This window comes from Ambystoma mexicanum, chromosome 12 (genome assembly GCF_040938575.1).
Source record: "Ambystoma mexicanum isolate Mex_15411 chromosome 12, UKY_AmexF1_1, whole genome shotgun sequence".
Classification (NCBI taxonomy): Eukaryota; Metazoa; Chordata; class Amphibia; order Caudata; family Ambystomatidae; genus Ambystoma; species Ambystoma mexicanum.
The window spans coordinates 627,466,110-627,492,543 of NC_090936.1; positions in this window are offsets into that span (position 1 = coordinate 627,466,110).

Genomic DNA, 26,434 nt, shown 5'->3' on the forward strand with positions numbered 1-26,434 from the left:
GTATAAGGTTCTATTGTTTTTTGACCTTGAGAGACAGGGACCATGCAGAAAGAACTTCATTTGAAGGGGGGGTGCAATAACGTAAGAGATGATAAAGCAGAAAATTCTGAAACTAGACCGAGTTTCATGTTAGTTCAGTATACGAAAAATCATTGTCAAGAGCACAGTGGGATTTACCGACTGCATTACGCAGAGACACAATGGAAATTGCAAATATAATGTAAGTAACTCTTTAGATACTTTTATACCGGAATGAAGAATTAATGAATGGATGCATGAATAAATGAATGAATGAAGAGCTAGGAAAACGTTTGTGGGATCGTCCTTGTAGCGGGCACATGGGCATGCAGGTCCACATTCCACACGCATGTAGACAAACAGTCATTTCTCATTGTGTGCTAACCTCGATTTATTTTGTTAATTTTCGCATTGATGTTAGAGCCGAACATACTCCATTGCACTATCCTTGCAAGCAAATAGTTTCAGTTCGGCCGTAATAAATAAAATGAATAATATTAATAAAGATCGGCTGGCGAGACTAATTATAATTTTTATGTTTTCAAAACAGGTATATCCTACCCTACTGCTACTGCCACCAGTTTCAGACCCCGGCAGACGGCTTCTTCAACCGCCAGCTGCAGTTTCTTGTCAACAACTGCACCATTTTGACGAACTTATGGGACGATCGCCATGGGCCCATATGCCCTTACGCGGTACTAGCAGCTAGAAGCAACATATCAACCTTTACGCTGGCCTAGTGCCTAGTTGACGGAACAGCCTTGCGGTTCACCGTGTGACCAAAGTGCTTCTTTTAACGAAAACCAACACCCTGTGTGCCATAAAGGAACAGCGCGTGACTCACGATAAAACGGAACAGTTTTTGCGGATAGAGATAAAAGAAAATAAATGGAATTCCGAGTTAATATGGCAATTTTCTTAATATTCTATAAACATTTAATGTCAAATAATAGTACTTTACCAAATGTACCATGTTGCTGTTTGATTTTAAAGTACAGTTTCATATTCTGAATTGCGGCGCGCTGTGTTGTGAGTTGATCTGTGTTGGTTTCCGGGTTCTGTGTGAAGTCGCGTAGAAGACGACTGGGCGCGTTTGCCGATGCAGCACAGTAACGTCACGCAGAGAGGTGGGGAATATGAATGTTTTGATAATGTCAGGCTCAGGGGCGGGGGATATGATTTAGTGCTGCAAAGGCAGGTCAGCAAGGGCGATGCGGCAAGTGATAGGATTATCACAAAATGGCAGCTCCCTGATGCCTGTTTTCGCGTGCGTTTAATGGACGAAAACTCAGGTAAGGTCCATAGGATTTTTTTCTAAAATAGAGCGACTTAGGCTTAAAAACACATGGCCGACCCATAGGGGCAATACACATTTTTACCGAACCATTCCTTTAACTTGCATGTTGCATATACGTTACTCATTATTAAAGTAACATGTTTTACCTCAACACCAGAACTCAAAAATCAATGTTGCTACTAGCACCATGTGCGAACAGCCTTGCAGAACTCGGCAGGGGTCATTACTGCTTGTGACAATGAACCTTTTCCAATGTATGGCATGAAGTGAAGGCCCTTGGGAGTGGATCAGGTTTTTGTGATTTATGCCCATCCCTATCCACTGGACGACGCTCTCCCTGACCATGTATCCATAGCAAAACCATAAAAAGATCTACTCTTTCCCTCTCTCTACTCCACTCTTCCTTCACTCACCCCTTTCTTTCCCTCTATCTCTCTTTATTTCCCCTTTTTTCCTCTCCCTCTTTGCAATGCCCATGCCAAAGCTAAAACTAGTGGCTTTAGCAATGCTTGTTTCGGTTTTATGCATCACTTCCTTAAGGCAGTCACTGGTTTATGCAATCCCAATTTCTGCATTCTAAGGTGTTTATGGTAGGGGTTATACATGAGTATCACTATTAGGATTTTTAGAATGAAAGAATACATTGCCTCCATCCAAATCCAACAATTGAAAATAAAAATGAATGTTTCCAGAAGAGCAATGTATGAGATACAGCTATCCCCAAAAGGTGAGTACAGCTACTACACGTTACTGGGGGTACCAAGAACTAGACATGCTGGTACTGTGCATGCTCCATGTGGGACGGAGGTGATCGGAAGGAAGGGGGTAATCGAGAAGAGAGCAAGTCACGCAAGCAGCAGGCATTCAGAAGCTTGAGGTGATCCCAGTGGGACACCATATTTGTAGCAAAGAAGGATCTAGTCATACAGTTCCAGGAAGGGACCCCAAATATCATTAAATGAGGCATTTGTAAAGGGCTTGTTCCAAAGTGGTCAGTAGATCATTGAACCAGACATCAATACTCAAGCCGAATCTTGACTTTTCATTCAGAAATATCATCTATTTTGCCATCATGTCCAGACTTTCACTTGTTTAGGCAGATTCCAGAGGGCTTTGTGTTCTCTAATTTTAGTTTCCAGAGCAAGGTGGATTCTTGCTTCAGCCCTCCATAGAAGTCTTGAATACCAGGGCACAACCACATAAGATGGCCAATTGTTCCTCTAGATTTGTTGCACATGCAGCAGTCTTTGTTTGGAGTCAGATTCCTACTCTGCATCCGGGCAGGCAACCAGTATAACCTGTTCAACAATTTGATATGGCTGGCCGTTACGCTCCAGTCAAGTGTGTAGAAATTGGTATTGCCACAGCACCTCTTTCAAGCATATGGCGCCAGGTCTTCTCACAGTTCTTCCAACCAAGGCTGAGTCAGGTCTGGCCATCCCGGGACACACGCCCTGAGATTTCTTTACACATTTGAAGCTTGGAGGGAAACTTCAATCATCCACCTAATGCAATATCAAGCTTCCTGTCGAGGAAGTAAGAGAGGGCTCCCAATTAAGCACCCAGCAAAGTCCTCTCTTAGAAACCTGTATTTAGAGTGCATTAGATCACACTTCAGATAAAGGAGTCTGCAGGGGATCTATCTCTCAGCATCCAGCACATCAGCAATATAATAGACCCCATTAAGATACCAGTTAGCCCAAAAAATCTCTCTAGCATTGATCCTAATCAACATGTTGTATCAGACTGAGGCTGTGTGGAAGATGTAGGGGTGAGCACAGTGAATCATTAACAATGATAAGGACTCTGACGATTTTGCTCACACCCACCAGCTTGCACTACCAAACAGCCATGAACCAATATGCCTTGAGGGGAAATCCAAATGGTAGTTGTAGTTTCCATAAAGCAAGCTCAGGAGGCTTCCCATCCCACAATAATGTCTGCATATAAAAGTCTAGACCTCTGAACAATTGTTGCAGAGGTTTCCTGGGCAGCATCAACAGATTGTAGCTGTTTTTCAGAGCTACATTCATCTTGATACTGTTCACCTTGCCCCAGAGTGACAGCCTCAGAAGCTACCACTTCTCCAGGTTGGAGTTCACTTTGGGCATCATGAACCACTTCATTATATTCATCTCAAGAGAAATCCATATACCCAGGAATTTCATTTTCATTGGACACCATTTGAAGTCGCAAAGAGGTGTCTGTGGCAGGATGCAGAGAATGCATTAATTGGTATACTTTACAAACTGCTGACTTTAATCCTATTGTACCACAGTTCGCCTTTAAGCACCGAAAGAATTTCAGAGATATGTTAGTTCACACATATCCTAAAAAAGAAGTAATATCTAGCCAAAACACACTGTGGCACCTTCCACCAGTTGTGGGCCATTTTAAATGTGTCCACTGTCTAGTATGTCCGTTAACAAGCAATTTGAAATCTATCGATTTGAATGGAAAAAACGGGGTCTTTCGAGATTTTTTTAATTGTGCGTCTTCTTGGGCCATCTATGGTATTAAGTGCCTGTGTAACCTATTAGATATAGGTAAAACAAAAAGATGTGTGAAACAACGTATATGTAAACATAAATCATGTCTGAAAAACAAAGTGGCTAATAAACCACTAGTAGCACATTACGAAGAAAAAAAACATAAATACACAGATATTTTTTGGTTTGTTCTCCAAACAATTTCAACAACAGAAAGAGGCAAACAGGGAAATGATGCTCAGTATGAGTGAATAACGTTGGATTTGTTCTTTAAATACTGCCAATTGTGGCTTAAATTTGGCATCACCTGACAACAGTCTGTTAGTACGTGCAGTATAAATAGATCCAGTAGACTGCTTTTTCTGTGACACCCATTTCGCGGCATCCATCATGCCTCGCCAGTGCCCGATGAGAACAGGAAGGTAAGCCACCTGGGTCTTTGACCCGCCCTCTATAGACTGTTGTTTTTCTGTTGCGCTTGCTTTTCCTTGTCCGCACCGTGGTAACGAGCGGTTAGCAGCCTTTTTCAAAGTTAGTTTGTTGTCAGTAAAGATGCTACTACCATCGGCACAGATGACCGCTCGGTCTGTCAGTCAGACGCGGGGGCTATGGTGCCACATTTGAAGACTAGAGCCTTTCGGATGTGTTTTTTCTCAACCCACATGCAAAGAGCTTTTTGGGGCCCCCAGTAAATTACTTTCCGGTGTTGACTTTTGCAGGAGTGTTTACTCAACGCACACACACTTCGATTTCTCGGAGTCTACGGACCTTCGCCATTCTATGTGAAGGTTCTGTGAAAATATCTTTGTCTACGATGAACACGTGCCTTTCTGAATAAAGATAAGAATACAGAAATTGAGACTGTGGGATAATATTGAAGTAATAACATGCCCATTAAAGTAGATTGGGAACAACACAACGATCAAAGTATAGACTAATGGCTATTCACTATACAGCTATAAACTTCTCTATGCTGTTTCCAGGTTTCTAATATATATAGCGATGTTTATGAAAGAAATTAAATTGTGGGTGGAATCATTTAATTAATAATATGCCTTTTGAAGTAGACTGGGCATAAAAGAGCGATTATAGTATAGATTAAAGGTTACCTGTTATCCAGCTATAAATTTGTCCTTTCTCTATGTTGTTTTCAGATTCCTAATATATATAGGGATTTTGATGAAAGAAAATAAAATCGTGGGTGGAGTAACCTATATCCAATTGAAATTAGAAATTCTACTGGCTATATTTGAGTCCTCGCAGCACTCTCCGACTATCATGCTGAGCCTCGCCAATGTGGTCTGACAATTCCTGCGCTTCACCTTTTGTCCAAGGGTATCAGTGGATTTTATTTTGAGTGAGGTTTGAACCTCATGTTATTATGGATACTCCATTGGAGCATATGGGTAAAGCACTTCCACATTAAAGAAACACAAGAGTGGGTGCATGGAACAGTGGGTAAACTGTTTGAACCATGGCCTGGAGAGGGCATGTACAATAAACATATACTAGAACATATGCACACATATTTGTTTTCAGCATACAAAGGGAAATAGTTGAAAAATAGACAGAGCATACTTGATTTATGGAAAATGTTTGTAGAAGAAGAAAATGTCCCAGAGAATGTTAAAGAGGGATTCAGCGAGGTGTACAGCCAGGCCGCCACCCGCCCCCTTATGGGTCGTATCCCCTATGGCCTGCTGTAGGATACACTAGCCCCCAGTTCTCACCTCCAACAGACACACCAAGGGAACATTAGGGAAACAGGGGACACCACCAGAGACCCATTGGTTTTAGAAATTGAGAATAAGGCTCACCGAAAATTAGAAGCAGCATTACAGAAGGCCGAGGAGGAGCTGGCAAAAGCAGCACTGGGGCAAGTGGAGGGACAGTGTGCTTTGATAGGCACAGACCAATGGCAGGTGGGGCAGATTCTTTTCGAGATTGATAGTAAATCTATCGACGATCCTCAGATAGCCACTAAGTAGGAAGCACCCAATTTAGGGGAGACAATGGGGGACGCAAACAAAATAACAGTGTAGCTTATGATGCAGTATATACCGATGGAGAAATAGAGGACAATGACTATGGGTGGGAAACAGAGGACCCCGATGAAGTTACACCATGGGGCCGCAGACTTAGATCATGGCTTGGTTGAATGGCTCTAGCAAAGGGTAAGAAGTGAGGGAAGGTATCACAGTATAAAAAGCAAGGGACACAGTTCCCCTTGCTGCAGAAGGGTCCGGGACAATCTCATTATGTGCCCTGGACGCACATATATCAGGCCAACTTAATGCATACCTTGCCCTCCCTAACGACATGAGCTAGAAAGTGGATTGATACCCTAGAGAAGCACACAGAAGGAATCACTTTAGCTGTAGGAGATATAAAGGGTTTGTTCACCTCCCTGCTGGGAAAGCAGGCTGATGAGATATGTAAAAGGGCAGGGCATAAAGGGGTGCGACGTCCACGATGGTTTTCTGTTTAACAACTGTCGAGCACAAATATGGAATGTTTTGAGAGACATGTATCCCGACAGACCTGACATAGATTCTATCATGGCTCACACAAAAATCTATCATGGCTCACAAAAAATTCTATCATGCTCACACAATAAAGGTAGATGAGAACACTGCACTCTATATCCAGCAGATACAAGAGATGTGGTGATTAGAGATGGGAGAGGCTTGGGATAAAAATATTGCCATCTTTTATGACATGTTCCAAAAGGATCTCCCCACAGAAGTACAAGCAAATTTGAACAAGGTGGTTGGAATCTAAGCAAATGGATGGCCAAAGATACAGACACACAATACATTATTGCAGACAAGAACAGGAGAAGGAGAAGGATAGGGTAGAGCAAACCCAAAGGGCATAAGCAAAGATAGTGCAGAAAAAACTGGCTACGCTGAGCATTGAAGGGGCGGTAATAATAAGCCCTGTGGAAGGGCAACTTGAACGTAGCCCCATTCAGGGAGGGACAGAGGAGCTGACAGATGGTAGAGGGGAGGTCGGAGGTTTCCAGAGGGGAAGAGTGGGTTTTCAGAGAGGTCAAGGAGGAGGATTTGGGAGCACGAGACCCAGATTTGGGGGACAGTGTTGGCCCTAGGGGAGGCCATTTTGCATGAGAATGCAGAAGTAGACTAATCATGCCCCACCACTCTAAAATCCTAGGGTATCGTCCCACCTTTTATCCACAACTCCAAATTCCAAAGCACCAGTATGCCATATTCCCAAGGTCCCATGCAACAACTAGTACAATACCTGACACCAAATCTCATCCAGTCACATATGATATGATATGATATGATCATTTATTTATATAGCGCCTATACACAATGAGTTTCAAAGTGCTTCAAAGCAAGGGAGGGAACAAGGGAAAATACAACCACATTCTTACAAGCCATGAACAGTAAGGATGTGAAATTAACTATCGTACTTGGCCTGACGACATTTCAGATAGTGCAAGAGCTAAGACATAGACAAGGAAGGGAGGGGGAGAGTGGGAAGGAAATGGAAACAGACAGGCGACTACCGTACTAGGCCTGACGACATTTCTGGTAGAGCCAGAGAAAAACAAAAGGTGAGGGAGAGGGGTGCAGAAAGGGAGGGGAGGAACAAAACAAGCGACTATCATACTAGGCCTGACGACATTTCAGATAGTGCTGGAGGGGTGGTGGGGAGGAAAAAAAACAGTAATGGGAGGGTGGAGGAAACAGACTAGAGTAAGAGCAGTTGCAGCCTGCTCAGCTGTGGGATAAGAACGCCTTACCCTAGGGGACCAAGTCCTGTATTATGGAAGGGTGATTCCCTTTATCAGACAAAATAATGGACACACAGGGCTTTTCTGGGGCTATTGTATCGGTTCCTTTCACTGAAGATTTACCCATCACTGTAGGCACACTAGAAGTGACACCCACTTTACTGTATTCCTGAGTCACCCAGTGTCGCTCTTTGTTAGGGATCTCATGAGCAAGCTGAATATGAACATCTCATTCAAGAACTATAGTGTTTTCCACCCCGGCATGTACCATGGCAGAAATATAACACTAATACAAGCACTTTGCAGCAACAGCACACAGCAGGGTGTACTGCTCCATCTAGATTTATTTCTTTATGGGGTAACAATTGTGCTGGGATGGGTGCCAGGGATTAAGGACATGATTTGGCGAATACTTGCTGAGTTTTTGTTCAGACCAGCAGTCCACCAGGAAAGGACACCAGGCACCATTATCACAATATATTTGGAATCAGTAATTACCAAGGCAGACATCGTAATCCTATCCAGTTTGTACAAGGAAAATCTTGAATGGTGCATGATTCTATGCATTGACCCAACACTGAGGTTGAGGGATGTGTGCCATGAATGGCTGTTCGAAGACAAAGTGGGTGATGAAGAAATGATATTTGAAATTTCCATACCTTGCCAAATAATTATAGAACACAGAGAAGTACCCCACACATGATCCTTGCCAATACATTACCACTACACATGCAGAGAGATTTAGTGAAGGTACCCATTGAATTATGGACCAGTAGCCGCCATGATGTGGGGCTACTGAAGGGCATATGAGCATTTTGCATTAAATTGAAACCAGTTGCAGTGTTGCGCAGAGTAAAGCAGTATCTCATGTCTAAAGAAGCAGAGGAGGGGGTCTATGACACTATTGTATAGACACTATTGTAACTGGGCATAATACAGCCATCATAATCACCATGTAACACAGCTATACACCTTGTCAAAAAAGCAAAAAGGTCCTCTTGGAGGATGGGACAGGACCTCCACCCGTTGAATAACATTGTAGAGGCAGAATTCCAAGTGGTCCCCAGCCCTGCCACCATCCTTTTTAACATCCCCACAGAAGCAAATCATTTCACTGCAGTAGATCTCAAGAATGCATTTTTCTCCATTCCATTATACACTGAGTCCCAGCACCTCACAGCATTTCTTTATAGGGGACAGAGATTCCAACACACTCATTTGCCTCAAGGGTACTGTGAATCCCCTAATATTTTTAACAGCATTTTGTAAATGGATTTAGGAAATTTACAGGCACAGAGCACAGTCATTCAGTATGTGGACAACCTTCTGGTCTGCAGCCCAACTGAAGAACAATGTAGAGGACACTTAGTAAAACTACTGCCTTTATTGGTAGAAAAAGGGTACAAGGTAGACAAAGAAAAACTGCAGTACTGCCAGCAAAAGGTTGTATGCCTAGGACAGATCATATCATCGCCAGGGAAAAGAGTGATGCTTGAAAGGGTAGCAGCAGTACAGCACACACCACAGCCTCCCACACTCAAACAGATGCAAATATTCTTAGGGTTACGCAACTACCGTTGAGCTTTGATAATTGACTATTGCTCCTACACCAAACCCCTATTACAAGGGTTAAAGGAAGGCCAGAAAGTTAAGGGACCAATTGTTTGTACCGATGAGAATCATTTCAGGTACGTAAAAATACTATCAGTAATGCACCAGTTTTAGCAACACCAGATTACAAAAGAGAATTCCTCCTGTTCTCATATTCAATGTCCTCACTCAACGAACCGCAATGGGACATATGCCTTTGGCTTATTACCGTGGGTTCTTGGACCCAGTTATGCAGGGACATTTTTCATATGAACAAGCTTTAGCATCAGCTGCCTTTGCTATACAGACATCAGCAACCATCACTATGGGATGCCAGTGACCTTATATGTGGAACATGCAGTTTTTGCAATATTACAAAAATCAAAATCAACTCTCACTGTGTGTCTCAACTGTAGTTACTACTAATTGTGGTGTGCAAGATCATTTTTGCTGTGTGAAATGTTGTTTTGCTGAGTACATCAACCTCGTGGGATTTAGCTGGTGGGAGCTGAGAGAAAAAACACTCTAATTTCAGCTGGTGGATACAATTAACATAGGAGCAGCACACTCCTTCCTGGAACTACAGTTTACAGGGCGCATTGCGCTCTGTTTACAGAAACTTCAGGCGCTTCAGCGCCGGCTTTTCTGCTCTAAGCCAGTCTTCGCCGGAATGTAAATTGATGGTCTCCCTTCTTTCCATTCAGGTATAGCTTAATGTGTAACAGGACTCATTGTTTCGTATATTAGCCTTGTGACACACATTTTCCACTGTGCTCTGGTTTTTGTACTGTGTGTTTCAACGGTAGTTTAATTACTACTAATTGTGGTGTGCAAGATCATTTTTGCTGTGTGAAACGTTTGCTTTGCTGAGTACATCAACCTTGTGACTCAGGGATTTAGCTGGTGGGGACTGAGAGAAAAAGCACTAATTTAAGCTGGTGGGTAAAACAACATAGGAGCAGCATGTTCCTTCCTCGAACTACAGTTCCAAGGGCACATTGAGCCCTATTTACAGAAACATCAGGCGCTTCTGCTCCAAGCCGGTCTTTGCCGGAATCGACGGGCTCGGCGGGGAGGTGATCATTGTCGGTGGTAAGCCATTGCTACTTTCATTATAAATGGAACCTTTTGCCACTCTGAACAATGGGTTTCCTAAGGAATGAACCCTTATCTATGGCGGCGCTCCACCTTAATTGACTGTCACTCGTTGAAAGGCTTAAACGTACTATAACTTTGGAAGGGAATCATCCGCTGGCCACTCTCGCAGCCGCACCCAGAGCTGAGGAGGTGTCTAGCTCCACCTCTCCTCTGGAGGTTCGGATCTCGGATGTAAATGCTAAATGCTGAATCTTCGACAGGCCCCTCACTCCTTTTTGAGTTCCCTCAACCTGACAACTGTGCTTCCCCTTCAACCTTACTCCCTTTATTGCCTGCAAATCCACTGAAATTCTCAGGACCAGAGATAAATACAAACAAACTCAAAATCGCTCTCCTCAATACCCGATCTTTAGTGAACATGCGCAGGACCTACATGATGTTATTCTCAATAGCAATCTAGACATTCTCTGAATTACGGAAACTTGGATCCAAGATACCAGTGGCCCTACCATTTCCCTGGCTTCCCCCCAGGTTAAACCTTCTTCATGCCAACCGCACTCCGGGCATTGGGGTGTGCTGGCCATTATTGCCAAATCTAATTTAGGATTATTCCAAGCGGCCATCACTTGTACTGGGAGTGAAACATTACATCTTAAATTGACCCCTTCCCCTTAGAACTGTGTCAACATAATTCTAATCTATCGCCCCCCATGCCCAATGCCAGATTTCAAAGAAGAAATCCTTACACTGCTTAACAGGTTTATTAGCCCAAACTCAACCACCCTATTCTTGGGCAACCTCAATCGATGGAAAGGTGACCTTAGCGACAAGGAAGCGGGAGAGCAAGAATCTGCCTTATCAGATAGTGACCACGTAGTCATCAATTCAGATCCCGCTATGGCTAACCAGCACATATTTGGTTGGATTGTGACTAGCAAATTTAAATCTCATAATGTTGTCACCACCCTTTGCATATGGTCAGATAACTTTTCTGTCACCTTCACCTTGCAACTCCTGGAACTTCTGCCTAGACCCACTAACATCATGAAACTTGTCACAGGACGGAACTTTAAAAAGGTGCACCACTCTGACCTACAACATAGTCTAGAGTCCATTATGTCCAACTCTTCCCTCACAGAACTAGTGGATCACCTAGTGGCTTCCTTCACAAACACTTCCATTAACATGCTTGACATTACTGCACCAATTCAAATTAAACCAATTAGAGACAATCCAAGGCACCAAAACTGGTTTACACAGAGCTAGGGGACTTGAAAAAGAAAAAAAAGGGCTTTGGAACATTACTGGATAAAACATCCCTCAAAAGCCTCCCGGATGGAGTGGAAACAAGTGGATAAAGCTTATAGATCTGTAATAGTAGACACAAAGAAAAACTTCTTCAATGACCAAATTCAACAGTCTTCCAACTCAACTAGAAAACTATTTGATATATTGAAATCACTGGAAAACCTCAAAGCCTCTGAGTCGTCCTTCATACCTACCAACCTAGACTGCAACCGGAGAGCTGCAGCCTTTGAGGAGAACAGTTCTAGTGCTAGGACCAATATACTTTTAACTTGGGGCCTTCCCACCACTACTGAAGCACTTAGCCATGCGACAGCCGAAAGTTCCACTTCCCTCAGTTTCTCCTTTTCTCAGATTTCACTCAAAGACATGTCTACCATGCTTGCATCTATGCATTCACCATCTTGTCACCACAATCCCCTGCCCCCCAAACTAATTTTAGAAAATAAAAATCTGTTTGCACCCTTGTTTACTTTGTTTGTTAATGCCTCATTCAGAGATTGTCAAGATCATATGGAACCTAAAAAAGTAACTATTACCCTGATTCCTAAAAACAAAATCTTGATTTTACGGACCCTAGTAACCTTAGGCCAATCACAAACAGGCAATTTCTACTGAAAATTCTGGACAATGTCGCAACCGCAAAATTACAAGCTTTCACTGAACGTAACAACAATGTCCATAGCTAACAATGTGGTTTTCGTCCATTTTTCAGATCAGAGACTACCTTTGTGGATCTCCAGTCCCATCTCCTGAAAATCATGGAGAAAGAGAAAGCTGGGACGTTATATTATTAGATCTGTCGGTGTCCTTCGACCTTGTGGACCACAAGCACCTCCTTTGTTGCTTACACAGGTAGGGCTATTGTTCCATAGAGGCAGTAAACTGGGTTTAGTCCTTCTTGACTAATCGGGAGTCCAACATTCAATGGGGTTCTGCCTTCTCTCAAGCCTCTCCAATCCTGTTCGGAGTTCCCAGGGTGCCTCCTTTTCACTGTTGCTTTTTAATCTGTACTTGATCTCGTTTTGCGTACTTCTGGAGGACCTAGGAGTATTTTTTACCAACTATGCCGATGATACACAGTTGGCCATCGAGTTGAGTGGGGACCATGCCCAGGATTCCTTGACCCTCAACTACATTTATGGTTCCATCGAGAGTTGGATGGCCAAGAATTGGCTGTGTCTTAACGGCAAAAAAACTGAGCTCCTCATTTTCGGCTTCTCTCAGGCTCATTCCAAACTTGACTCATTTTAGGACAAAACGTCTGCTTCAAGATAATAAAATTGTGACCCACAGGAAAGTTAAAATGTTAGGGGTTTACCTGCAGGCTTCTTTTAACTCAGATGTGCAAGTGCGCCATCTCCGTCGGATATGTAATTGCCATCTTAGACTTCTCCTGAGTATTCGTCCCTATCTTAGTGAACAGACCTCAATGACTATAGCCAGGGCGACAATTTTATTCAGATTGGATTATTGTACTAGCTTGCTATGTGGAGCTTCAAAATCCAACATCCGGGTTTGCCAGACCATATAGAAAGATGCGGTCTGTGTGGCCCTGAACATTTCCAGAAGATCTCATATCTCCACTTCCAGGAGAGATCTTCACTGGCTAACTCTACAGGAGCAAATTCAGTTTAAAATAGGAACCTTAGTGCATCAGTCTCTTTACGGAAAAGCCCCAGAATATCTAGAAGCCTTGGTTCCTCCCTATCAACCCACTAGAAACACATGTTTTCCCACCCTAGCTCAGCTACAGGGAGTTAAGTTTACAAGATCCAGGCATCTCAGAAGATCTTTCCCTGCTGTGACATGCTTCTCCTCGAACGCTCAACCTCTTACTATTAGATCTCTAACCTGAAGCCTCTCAGAAAATCATGATGCTCTCCTGGTTCGTCTCCTGCAACCTTTGAAATTCTGTTAGATGTTCACTGTCTCGTCTTTTTGTTGTCCGCTCATGTTTTTGTTGCACCCCGATGCCTGCGGGCTTTTGGAGCATTGTAAGTCTATAAATAAATAAAAAAGCATCAGGGTATGAGGTCATTTTCACATTGTCAGGTGCCTCATTGTCAATCCAATAACATTCATGGAAGAACCAATAGAACTAAATGACAGAGTACATGATTGCACTACTTATGAGGGCAGCACTGATGAGCTAGTTCATGTTAAAAGAGATACGCTTGAAGAAGGGAAGGCACTTTTCATTGATGGTTCATCAATAATTGATCAAAAGGACATGCCAGGTGCACAGGAGCAGCAGTGGTGAGCTCCTAATCCGGGGGATACAAGGTATTGGCAAAGATGCCCCTACCATCAGGTTACTCCATGAAGGCAGCTGAACTAGTTGCCCTTATCAGAGCATTAGAATTGTCCATAGGAAGTGCCACGAGCATTTATTCAGACTCAGCAAATGTCACAACCACAGTACACTCAGAGATTTCAAGATGGTGACGAGAGGATAGAAGAAAATCCGATGGCACACCTGTGCAACATCTGAATTAGGAGGTAAGGTGGGCACCGTGTAATTTTAAGATAATTCGGCAATTTCACTCTTTATTCTGCAATTATTTATGGGGGCTCACCCTTTACCCTAGGCACCAGGTTATAGCAATATCCACAAAGAAGGGACAGACTTCTTCCATCTGTGGATGAGCTCACTCTCTATTCCCTTGATGGGTTTCAATCAACTTTAGAAATGATTAACTCTTCTTAAGTAAGTAGTTGTATTACAAATCATCAATCCACAGTTCTTTATATGGTTTTATCAAATTTTCTTGTTTATTCCTGACCAGTCAGTGTTATAATATTTCTGCCAATGCATTTTGGACCTCCGTACATCATAAGGCTATTAACACTACTATTGATAGACCAGTGACAATCCCATCATTATATTCCATTCCCAATTGTTCCCCACAAAAATTACACATACCAGATTATATGTGATCCAATGATTATATAGATCATTGTCATTAAACAAAAACAAAAATTCATTATAGATCATTGTCATCAAACAATGTTTAATGACAATGATCTATAATGAATTTTTTGTGTTTCTTGTTGTCATGCCCTCACCGCTGGCGCATGCATTGGCAACCATCATGGACTACTTGGTACTCATTTATCCTCCTAATACTCCTTGAACAACTCCTTTTCACGCCTTGGTCTTTTATTTCCATTTGCTCAACTTTGGTTCTTTCTTATTTTATTCAATTAACTACATTTACCATAATGCACCTGGCTGCAGTCCTCAATTCCTGGCTATTCTCATTCATCGTTATTGGGACCACAATCCCCAGAAGCCCTAGCGCCCAGTGCTGCTTCCACCTGCTCAGGACCAGAGAGGGAGGAGGCAGATTGTCTTCAGGTGTGCTGCTACAGGTGCTGTCAATTAGCCTGCCTCAGAACAGGGCAGGGCTGTATATAAGCAGCTGCCTGCAGGAGCACAGTGTCTTGCATCTTGAGATCTCCCCGCTCCTGTTTGCCTTGACCCGCTACATTGTATGCTGTTCCTGTTGCTGCATTATCCTGTTTTGATCCAGTGCCCTTTCCGGGCTCCCTACCTTGCAGCCGATCTCGCTCCGCTGCCTTCCACCTACAGCCCTTGTCCTCTGGGCTCCCTGCTCTGCAGTCTGCCTCACTCCAGCTGCCTACAGTCCTTCTCCTCTGGGCTCCCTGCCTACAGCCTGCCTCACTCCGGCTGCCTACAGCCCTTGTCCTCTGGGCTCCCTACCTTGCAGCTTGCAACCCTCTGCTGTCTCCAAGCCCTTGTCCTCTGGGCTCCCTGCCTTGCAGCCTGCACCTCTTTGCTGCCGAAAGCCCTTGTCCTCTGGGCTCCTTCCTTGCAGCCTGCTCCCTCCGCTGCCTACAGCCCGTGTCCTCTGGGCTCCTTCCTTGCGGCTTGCTACACTCCTCTGCCTTACAGCCTGTTTTACACTTAGCTACCTACGGCCCTGCTCCTCTGGGCTCCCTACCTCGCGGCCCTATTCTTTTGGGCTCTCTGTCTGTCGCCTACTACTAATCTCTCTCTGTCCTGTTCTTCTGGACTCCCTGCCTTGCAGCCTACTACAGTCCTCTGCAGTCCACTACAGTTTGCCTGCACCTAGTGCCACTCTTGACTGCAGACCTGCTTCCTACTTTGCAGCCCTTCCGTTTTCCTGACTGCTGCCCCCTTGTTCTCTTCCTTGAGTCCTCTGTACTCTACCTTAGGTTATCTACTTCAGTCTAACTGCCTTTCCTTCATTTCCTTCTGCTAGATTGCTCATTGACTTCCTTTTCGCTGGATATACCTGTTCTTGTCTTCTCATGTGTCTTATGTAATCCCTTTGCACAGAGCTTGCCTGTTGGTTTCCGGCAGGCAACCTCTGCCCCTTCCCTTGTCCCGTTTTCAGTGTTACAGACACCCACTGCTGTTGTTCCCAGCCAAGAGCATACAGCGTGGGCCTCTGTTATAGCAATCTGTGCAGAAGGCTGGAGTTTCCTAAGGTTTGTGGAACACTCTTTCCCATTTCAGCATACACCCCAAGAGGGAATCCAGTTTGTTTGTACCTTTGTATCTTTTGCCCCTTTTGGCTCACAGCTACAGTTTCCTACTCTTCTTACTTGTTGAACTACCTGCTGTGTGTGCTTATCTGCTACCTTACTTCAGCACAGCCACCTAAAACCTACCTGGGTACCCTGTGCCACTCTTGACAGAGTGCCATTCCTGACACTTGTATTGTTGCCTTCTTTGAATTCCACTTTGGATCACATATAATCCGGTATGTGTAATTTTCTTTACGAATTTCACTATGTGGTGAACAATTGGGAATGGAATATAATGATGGGATTGTCACTGGTCTGTCAATAGTAGTGTTAATAGCCCTGATGATGGACGGAGGTCCGAAATGCATTGGCAGAAATATTATAACACTGACTGGTCAGGAATAAACAAGAATATTTGATAAAACCATATAAAGAACTGTGGATTGATGATTTGTAATACAACTCCTTAGAGAAGAGTTAATCATTTCTAAAGTTGATTGAAACCCATCAAGGGAATAGAGAATGAGCTCATCCAGGGATGGAAGAAGTCTGTCCCTTCTTTGTGGACACCTGTGCAACATGCCACATGCCCGGGAGAGGTGGATCCAATTCGGAAGCAGTCCAGCCAGATCGGGTGGCATCCCTGTGGATACCAGGTGAGCGTTACAGTCCCCCATAGATTTAACATGGAAACAAACAATTTCAGGGAAGCCAGTTATGCTCCAAGAATGACTTACAGTTGCTCTCAAACAGTTGCACTACCCTACACACACACATCCAAACAGTAAATTGCAGCGGATTTATAGGATGAGTGGTTAATTTCAAACCTTCAACAACATATTGATGATTTCATATCCAATTGTATTGTGTGCAAAATGTGCACAAGTTGCAGACTCAGGACCTTGAAAGCCACATTGCCCCACCCCACACAGCGTTTTCGACGCTTGCGTATTTGCTACATGGACATTGTTAACAGGAGCAGTTACTTTCATTAATCGATTGTTGATGTTTACCCACTCTCCCGATGGCTTAAAGCAGGTCCCTGGGTTCACCCGATGCCAAATTGTCAGCCAGATTTTGAGTGAAATGAAGCATTTCACCAGTGGGGAATATGTGAAAGCCTGAGATCAGATAATGAAGCTCACTTTTTTGATGAGATTTTTTAAAGATATCTCCTCTTTATTGGGCATAAGGCAAAGAGTGTGCTCAATTTACCACTACCCGGCCAATGGAGTAGTGGAGCACCTAAATGGTTTATTAAAACTAAGACTTGCTAAATTGTATGACACTCTGCATGAGACCTGTCTACACTGTATGCCGCTCGCCTTGTTCGCACTAAGAAACCAGCCTGGTTCTGAACATCACCTTACACTGCATGAGATCACTGGCAGGAAGCTGCATCCACCCCTCACAAGTGCACACACAGCCTCCGATGCACATAATTCTGCTGACATTTTAGGTGATGAATGTTAGGGAACTAACAAAATCTGTCTATATCTCGCCAGATTGGGCCCCATCGGAAAGAGTATGCTCTACCAGTGACTGACTCATCACAGCTACAGCAAGAATCAACACAGCAACAGCCACTACAGTTCTTCCCAGGTGATTGCATTTGGGTGCCGAACTTGGTGCACAAGTGAAAGGATCCGAAAGTCGAGAACCATACAACATCATCTACTATGAGTGGCATTCCTTTAACTGTTTTAAAAACAATACTTCATTTTGGCGGGTGGACATAGAAGTTTCTCCACAGCCTCCAAAGACTACTGACTATGTTACCATTGTTCTTATTTTCAGATTTATGTCTTTATCTTTCTTTATGGTCAAACACATAGGGTTTCCTTTTGGGGGTGGTTCTAATAATGGAACTAACATTGCAAATGCACCAAGGAATATTAGTGTTTCTATGACTAGAATTAGGAGGGTTCTATTAACCCAAGTGTTATTTCAGATATATCCAAGGATGTGCATCACCATGCAAATGACAAAATGTGGTATCGCCACATGAGGGCAGTGGGAAGAGAGAAGTCGAGCAAACCTTCTTTTGTTTGTTCATTGATTCCCCATGCAACAACGGCACAGAGATTATTTATATCACAAGAACTACCACCAGAGGTGGTACAGTGTTTAGTACACCTGACCTTAATTAGGGTGCAGGGAATGATTGTAGTACAGTACAGTGGGTAGAAAGAAACACAGTAGTATTTGAACATCATTATATAAAGGTGAAGATGACACAGACCATTTGAAGGATATTATACTTAGCTATCGAACAAAAGTAGAGGGGAAGAATGGACTTGTTTTTATGGTACCACCCATGTTCCAGTGTTTTGATGAAGTTGGACGAGGTCATCGTCACTGCAGAAAAAACCTTCGTTAGAGATTTAAGGTGTTGTTTACTATAAAATGAATGGATCAAAGGGTTGATTGGGTGCAAAGAAGGAGGGTTGTCTGGGTTGCAGAAGAGGGCAGTACTAAAAATAATGAAACCTGTTTTTACAATCTGGGATAAATATGTCAAAGGTTAGACCTTGATAGATGAATACAAACCACTGATAAATATCAAGAAAGATCAAGAAACATACACAAGCATCCTTGTGTTTCAGAGGCAACAGTAGTGTGATTGTGGGCACTAATAAGAAGTGTAATGTGATGATCAATCTCTCAGATATCCAAGGGGGTGCCGCGGCACTCACAGACTTTTATTGGGTGTGTGGAGGAATGGCCTACACACAATAACTGCCATCCTGGAGAGGCATATGTTCTGTGGCAAGTCTATAATCCCCTATGTTGGTAATCTCAGACGTTAACATCACAGCAATGTGCAAAAACCCACTGACCAAGGCTGTGCACTTCATGCAACAGCGGGTCCAGCATTCTTTGGGCCTGCAACGTTACTGTCATAGGAACCTCCTGTCGCAGGACTCCAATGATAAGTGAAATGACATCCCGTTGAAATATAGATTATTTAGCGAAGCAGAACATTTTTTTGGTGTCTTTTTTCACTCCTGGGATGCAAGCAGCGGCCAATGCCAAATGGCTCCACAATACAAGGTGGGCATTGATACAAATGGACACCGAAATGGAACATGACCTAAATGCCAAAAGAGAGGAACTGAGAGTGATTAGGCTAACCACTCTTCAGAATCGCTATGTTTTAGACTTACTAACTGCAATGAAAGGTGGCATGTGTTAAAAACTGGGTACTTCTTGTTGTACTTATATACCTTCCAACAACACTGACAGTCGAATTATTACCCAGGAAATATATGCAATACACACCTTTTCACCCTGATGGAAAAAGAGGGTGTAGTGAGGGAAAAGAACTGGATCATGTACATTTCTGCATGGGTTCCGTCATCAATGAGTTATATTTTCAAACTGCTGATTCCTATTCTTGTTTTGATGCTTTCTCTTTTTTGTACTTGTCAACTGGTTGTGGGATCGTCCAAGAACATAATATCCAAAAAGATTCCCATTATGTCACTCACACTGAAATCGGTCAATGACACTCCCCCTTTCAAAGATATTCACACCGAGACAGAATAACAGACTGGCGAAGAGTTGCCTCACATGGTTAGAATAAAACTTCAAATTTGTCCACCGGCAACATGCTTCAATCGCCCAAATGACCCTGACAATTACATTGAAACTTATCTTGATTGCACAAGGGGTGGGGAGTGTTATTTCTTAATATGCAGCCCAGAAGAATATAGAAGAGATTTGCATAATGTCAGCAAAGTCTGGATACCAAAAACTCCTCTTGACAAAATGAAAGAGGGTGGGGGGTGTAATTAATAAATTAACTAGAAGGGGAAGATGTTCATATGCAGGTACAGCACCCTAAATGTAAAGGGAAATACAAGCCACGTCATTACTAAAACCGTGAGTGTTTACGCCATTTTAATGTTGACATTTATTGCCACGTTGTTTTAGTAGTTCTGAATTAGGCCTTGTTTCTATTGCATCGAAGATAACTTTTTAACTTGCCAAGTACATGGCTGGATTGCAAGTATTAATCATATTAGCTAATGTTTCAGCAACGACATTCTTGTCATCCGTTCTTACAAATCTTTCCCCAGGGAATTTAGCACATGGAATAATAAAAATGTATGTCTTTGGCATTGGTAAAATGGAAATACAATTGTTGCAAAGGAATTATTTTGGTTTGAACTGGGCCTCGGGTTGAGACACTGCCAAAATATTGAATCAGGCTTTTGTTCTACTGTCCTCTAGCAAAGCCTTGGGACTGTCAGGTATGTGGCCGAGTGGCTTAGTAGTACAAGAAATACTTCCCAAAAGTAGGGCCTCTGTTAAAGGTTTTTTTATGACTCTCTCTTCCAAGAAAGATGAACTGTCCTTGGCTTAAGTGTAAGGATGAATAATGGGGACAGCAACATGTATCAAAATGGTAGTTGCAAAATATGCTTCACGGCGAGGAAGCTGCAAGGTCTACGGTGCCAAGAAGTCTGGTGTCCTGGTAAAGAATATTAGTGTATCTACTATTATTGCTATGAGGTGCTGATTTCACCTTCTTAATAATTGCCCAAATAGGTAATCTGCATGGGGATGAATTTGGAATGTCACAGGTAATGTACTAACCAATAGAATAGGGCAATTACTGTCATTCGTTACCTTCTCAAAGAACAATTTAGCTGTGTTCGTTCTCGCAGAGGGGCACCTATGACTATTTTTTGATTGTTTAAGGGACTTAGGTTTAGTTACCTTAAGTTTCCTAGGGTCATCCCAACGTGGACCCCTTGCTCTCTGTGCTCAGAGAGGCACAGCTCCACCTCACTGATGAGGACCAATAAGGCTAAAATACGTGTCTGGGGTTGCTGTTGGTACTCTTGTTCAGAAGAGAATTGCCATAGCATTTTGGTGCTGGACTGCCCATGTGGGCGGGACAAAGACTGATATGCAAATGATTATTTCCTTTCTGTGAAAAGTACAGTGAGCCAAAGTGTGGCTGTGGACTCTTGAATGGGCACCTTCCCAAAGAACATGTCATTTAGTCATGTTCGTTCTCACAGAGGGGCGCCTAGGATTATTTTTTGATTGTTTAAGAGACTTAGGTTTAGTTTCCTAGGGTCATCCAGACGTGGAGCCCTTGCTCACTGTTCTCAGAGAGGCACAGTTCCACTTCACTGATGAGGCCCAACAAGGCTGAAACACGTGTCTGGGGTTGATGTTGGTACTCTTGTTCAGAAGAGAATTGCCATAGCACTTTGGTGCTGGTCTGCCCATGTGGGCGGGACAAAGACTGATATGCAGATGGATATTTCCCTTCTGTGAAAGGTACAGTGAGCTAAAGTGTGGCTGCGGACTCTCGAGTGGGTATCTTACCAAAAAACAGGTCATTTAGCAGTGTTCGTTCTCGCAGTGGGGTGCCTATGACTATTTTATGTTTTTTGTATGTCATTCTTCAGGTTTGTAAATGGAGAAAACCAGTAGGAGAATAGGGATGAGATTTGCATTCAATACATATTGGGCCTCATTACGACCCAGGCGGTAAGTTACCGCCTGGGCCGTGACTTTACCACCATGGCGTAAACTACGTTTACGCCATGGTGGTAGGCGGACTTACCGCCCCATTCCAACCTTGGCGGGGCGGTAAATCCCCATTTTCCCATTTTCCCTTCCCCATTCCCATTTTGCCCCATAGGGCATAATGGGAGTGGGGAAGGCGTTAATTACGCCACCGTAAATTACGGTGGCGTAATTAACTCCATGGTCCCTTAGCGCCATGGATTTTAACACCTGCTAAAAGCAGGTGTTAAATCCGCCATGGCGCTAAGGGACCTCGCACTCAGGCGGTAAGGGTCGGCGCTGTTTACGCCGCCGTAAAACCTTTACCGCCTGAGTCGTAATGAGGCCCATTGTAATTATGTGTTTTTTGTCTATAAGTACTGACGCCCGATCTGGGCGGGTCGAGAGTTCTCAGCCTTTTGGTCATATGAGACTGATGGACCTCCCAGCTGATGATTGCAGGCATTAAAAAGCTGTTTTATTTTCAAATGTTGCACTTCGTTATTGTTTCCTGGATTTATTGGAGTCAAACATCGGCAAAATACACTGTTTTTCTAATTGCTTCTTCCACACTGCTTGACATTTGAGATGTGTTTAATTTTTGAAGAGCAAGTGCTGGAGAATGGGCATGGTTCTGTTTTAACACCAAATGAAGGCGGCTTTGTGATGCATTGCCAAAATGTAACTGTTTCATGAATTGTGAAGTTGTGAACGAGTATGTACTCCAGTGGTCACATATTTTGGATTTAGGTCTATATATATATATATATACTTTTCGCAAGAATCTCTAACATATTTCATAGATTGAAAGTTCTTTTATTCTTTCAACAAGGACTTTCTTTTTTTATAAGTCCTCCATCAATCACTTATAAACCTCTTTTCAATTGCCAATGCCCATATCATATGAGCATTTCGATAATATGTCAAAATCATTAAAGAAATGTTCTCATTTGGAAGAGGTTCTTTTGCTTCTTGTCAAAATGCCCCCACCCTGTGTTTTTGTTATACTTTTCTATTTTTACTTTGGTTTCTTGACCCCCCACCTACAAACTTGTTACTATTTTTGTCACTCCAACTTCGGTCTCTATCACTGGTTCTTTCACAAATCCATAAATATGTTTACATTGTTCTCAATTGCTGCTTACTGGACATATTGCGCACTAAATAAATCAAAAAATAAATCGTTTAATAACTTATATTTTAATGATTTGTTTCTTTTGCACACCCAGATACTGTCATTTCAATTATTAATTTATGATTTAACATGCCCTCCACCAATCTAATGTTACATGTAGCCTCCAATGTAACATGCCCAAACCAATATAACACACCTTTCACCAACCCAAATAATGGGAATTATGGGCCTGATTCCAAGTCGGGCTGTTCGGTAAAAAAGTGCCTGTATTCGTGGATACCGGCACACTTTACTGGACCGCCCAACTACGGGTTTTCTGGTGGGGCACCTTGGCTTACCTCCAGCTAAAAGATGGAGGTAAGCCATGTGCCCTGCCGGCAAACAAAGCCCTCATTACTGTGCTGGTACTCACGGCAAATCTCCTCATGGAGTCCTTTGGCACTCCATGAATGGGGATTTACTCCGTTCCTCCGGCACTCATAATCCGGTGGCAATGTCGCCAGACCGAGAGCCGGAAACGGTAACAGCCTTTGCCAGTATGCTGGCGGGATTACTGCCAGGATACCGAGATGGTTGTAAGGCAGCCCTATGTCTCTAACTAACAGTGAATGCATAGGGCTTGATTTACAAAGCGTTTTCCAATCTGAAAATTCCATTGAAAAATGCTTTGTGAATCAGGCCCACACTGTTTACAACAGTCAACCACCTAATGTAATAATGTTATGTTGCCCAATTAGAATCTCAGTCTAAAAGTCTGTAGAAAAAAACATAGTCTACACATAATAACATACACATGCACGCGCGCGTGTACGCAAGTAAGGAATGTCCTCTGCAGCAACAGCATTTAGATAAAATGAAAGTATACTTTGCTTACAACCTAGACATGAGAATACATGTCTGCCACACATGTTATCCCAACACACTGTCTCACTGCAGTTAATAATGCAGCTATACAATAATGTGTGTCTTTTGTAGAAAGGGGTTTGTGGCTTAAATGAATCTTTGAGAAAGGTTTGAGTAGATTTTTGTGTCTCACAAACTTTTTTGCAGCCCGTTTCTGCCTGAATATCCTTTAGATCCAGAAATGATCAAACACATTTTGAAAGGTGGTGGAGGTTGAGTTTCAGTAAGAACAAGAAACTTCAAGGAAAAGAAAGGCTACAGTAACAGAGAGAAAGACTGGAAGATGGTGTTGGATCAAAAGAAGATGTGGGGCAAGGATTGATAAAGCGGTTTGAAAGAGCAAGTAGAGTTCCCAGGTCTACTACACTGTCCAGAAAAGAAAGCACATTAAGGTCTTCAGGAGGATATTTCAGTAGGCAGGTTTTAGGGAGATCTGTGTGCAAAATGCAGGTGACCAGTTAAAATTGGGCCCAGGACAACACATCCATTTATCCGTCTGATGTTTTTGAAATAATACAGCCGAAGGATATAATTGGGAGGTTTGATGGAAGACCTGTTCCCTTGTAAGCCTGGAACACAGTCAAGTAACATGTTGGGCACATTTTAGGCATGGCTTGGTTCTGGTAAAATGAGCAGCATAGTGGTGTGTGAATGTGTTTTGTTACAATAAGGTAGGTTCATGGGACATGCACCTCTAAAATGCCTCTATGACAAAGGCTCAATAAGTCACAAATATGGTATGCGGCTCACTCGGCCCAAGATTTGCCAACCATTCAAAGACCTGTATTATGTATGGAAATCTTTGCCCCAACCCTAATGGTATTTTAGAGGCAGCTGCCTGAAAGGTGACTGACCCCTCTCTTGTCACACCTGCATTGTACAGATGATCCTGACAAATGGAAATCTATGCTTCAGCCCTACAAGTCTTTCACAGGCACCACTTGTTTACTTCACTGGCCTAACCACGATCATACTGGCCTCTCATATGAATTGCCAAAACTGAAGGTTGATGGATGTAAAGTTTGGAATCAATCATAACCACTCTCGTTTTTCTTGGCAATACACCAGACCATTGCTTTTAAGTCTGCCATGCAATGACAGAAGGTTTAAGACCATATGTAAATTGGGCTTGGTCCCACCCTTAACGAGGCAATCCAGACACAACTACTAAATCACATGCCTTCTGCATAAAACCACAAGCAACCACAGGCATGTTATTGCCACATCCAGTCAGGTTCAGGAAATACCTTGTAGGTGAAAAGTCAGAAAACTCCTAAAAACCTGGCTCATCAACTCAGAACCAGATGAAAACGAATGAGCAACACCCACATCCTGTGGAATGAACACACATATAGCAAGATGGAGGACTAGAGCATACCACGACAAGCAGAGGGAGGTGGAGGGAGGGAGACCTGGGTTCCCATGGAGAGCCTCAAACAATGTTAACAAGGGAAATGAGAGCGTCTTAGGTTTTACCACAGACAGAGGGCAAAGGTGTTGAAGGGGAAAAAGTGACAATCCAAACAGATAGACTACAGGGACCAGATAGCTCAAGGGCCCAGGGAATAGGCCCTCCCACTTAAGGGCACCAGGAATGCGATGGGGGCGGCACACCAGAATATGCCAGGAACCAAAACAATGTAGAAATCCATTATTCGGGACACAGGGTGGGGTGGGTTGGGCTATAGGAGGCATCACCACTAAATAGCCCTGCAGACAAATCAAAACCCTACACTGAATATATGAGAGAGACCCCCCTAGCGCACCACAATACGCGACACTCCATCCAGAGACACGTACCAAAGTTAGCTAAAGCAGAGGAGGTAAGATGGAGCGCCACCACTAACCAAACCACAAAAATGTCATTCATCTGCTTACACCTCTTAGATGCTAAACCTAACACAACCATACCTATATTGCACAACAACCGCACACACCTCACTACACCACAACAACAAAACAAACCACACAAAGCCTCACACAACATCACATAACTACAGACCAAAAAATCACGCGTACGCTCTTGCTTTACAGATCCGCCAGAGTGCCAGGGGACCACTCTGGTGGTGATAGTGTGTGGTATATATATATAATTTAACTTAACATATGCCCTATATGGGCGTACTATATCTGGGAAAAGGTGAAACATAGATTGAGTGATTAGGTCCTTTTGTTACTGTGTTTATTTATGATTGTTATAATGTTTTCTCCTATAAATGAGTGTAATTATATATTTTATTGTGTGTATGTAATTGTTATTATGTTTGTTATGCTCTTACTGTAGTGCGAAAGGTTAATTAACCATATGCACTTAAATGAAAAATAAAAAAAATAATAACATAACATTCCCTGTCATTCTATTTCCTTAAACAGAAATCAGTGTAAAACCCGCTCACCCTCATTATCTGCTAGGGTACCCCAGCTACTCTTCATGATAACTAACAAATGTGCTGATTTCTCATTCAACTTGCACAATTCCTATAGCCAACCTTTAAGAGGGGGCACAAACTCTGGTCAGCACAAATGAAAATTACCTAGCCACCAAGCCCATTTCTATTTTTACAGGCAATTTTTTGTTTTGTATTTGTATTTGTATATGTATTTACATTGAATTTACATAGCGCTTTTTGCCAAAAGCTCTACTTCAAATAAGAAAATAACGATACAATTAAGATAAACAATGCAGTCTAGATAAAATCAGAAGAGGGAGGGAAAACAATGGTCAGTTATTAGAAAGAACAGATGAGCTTTAAGATTAGATTGAAAAGTACAGAGAGAGCGAGAGCAAC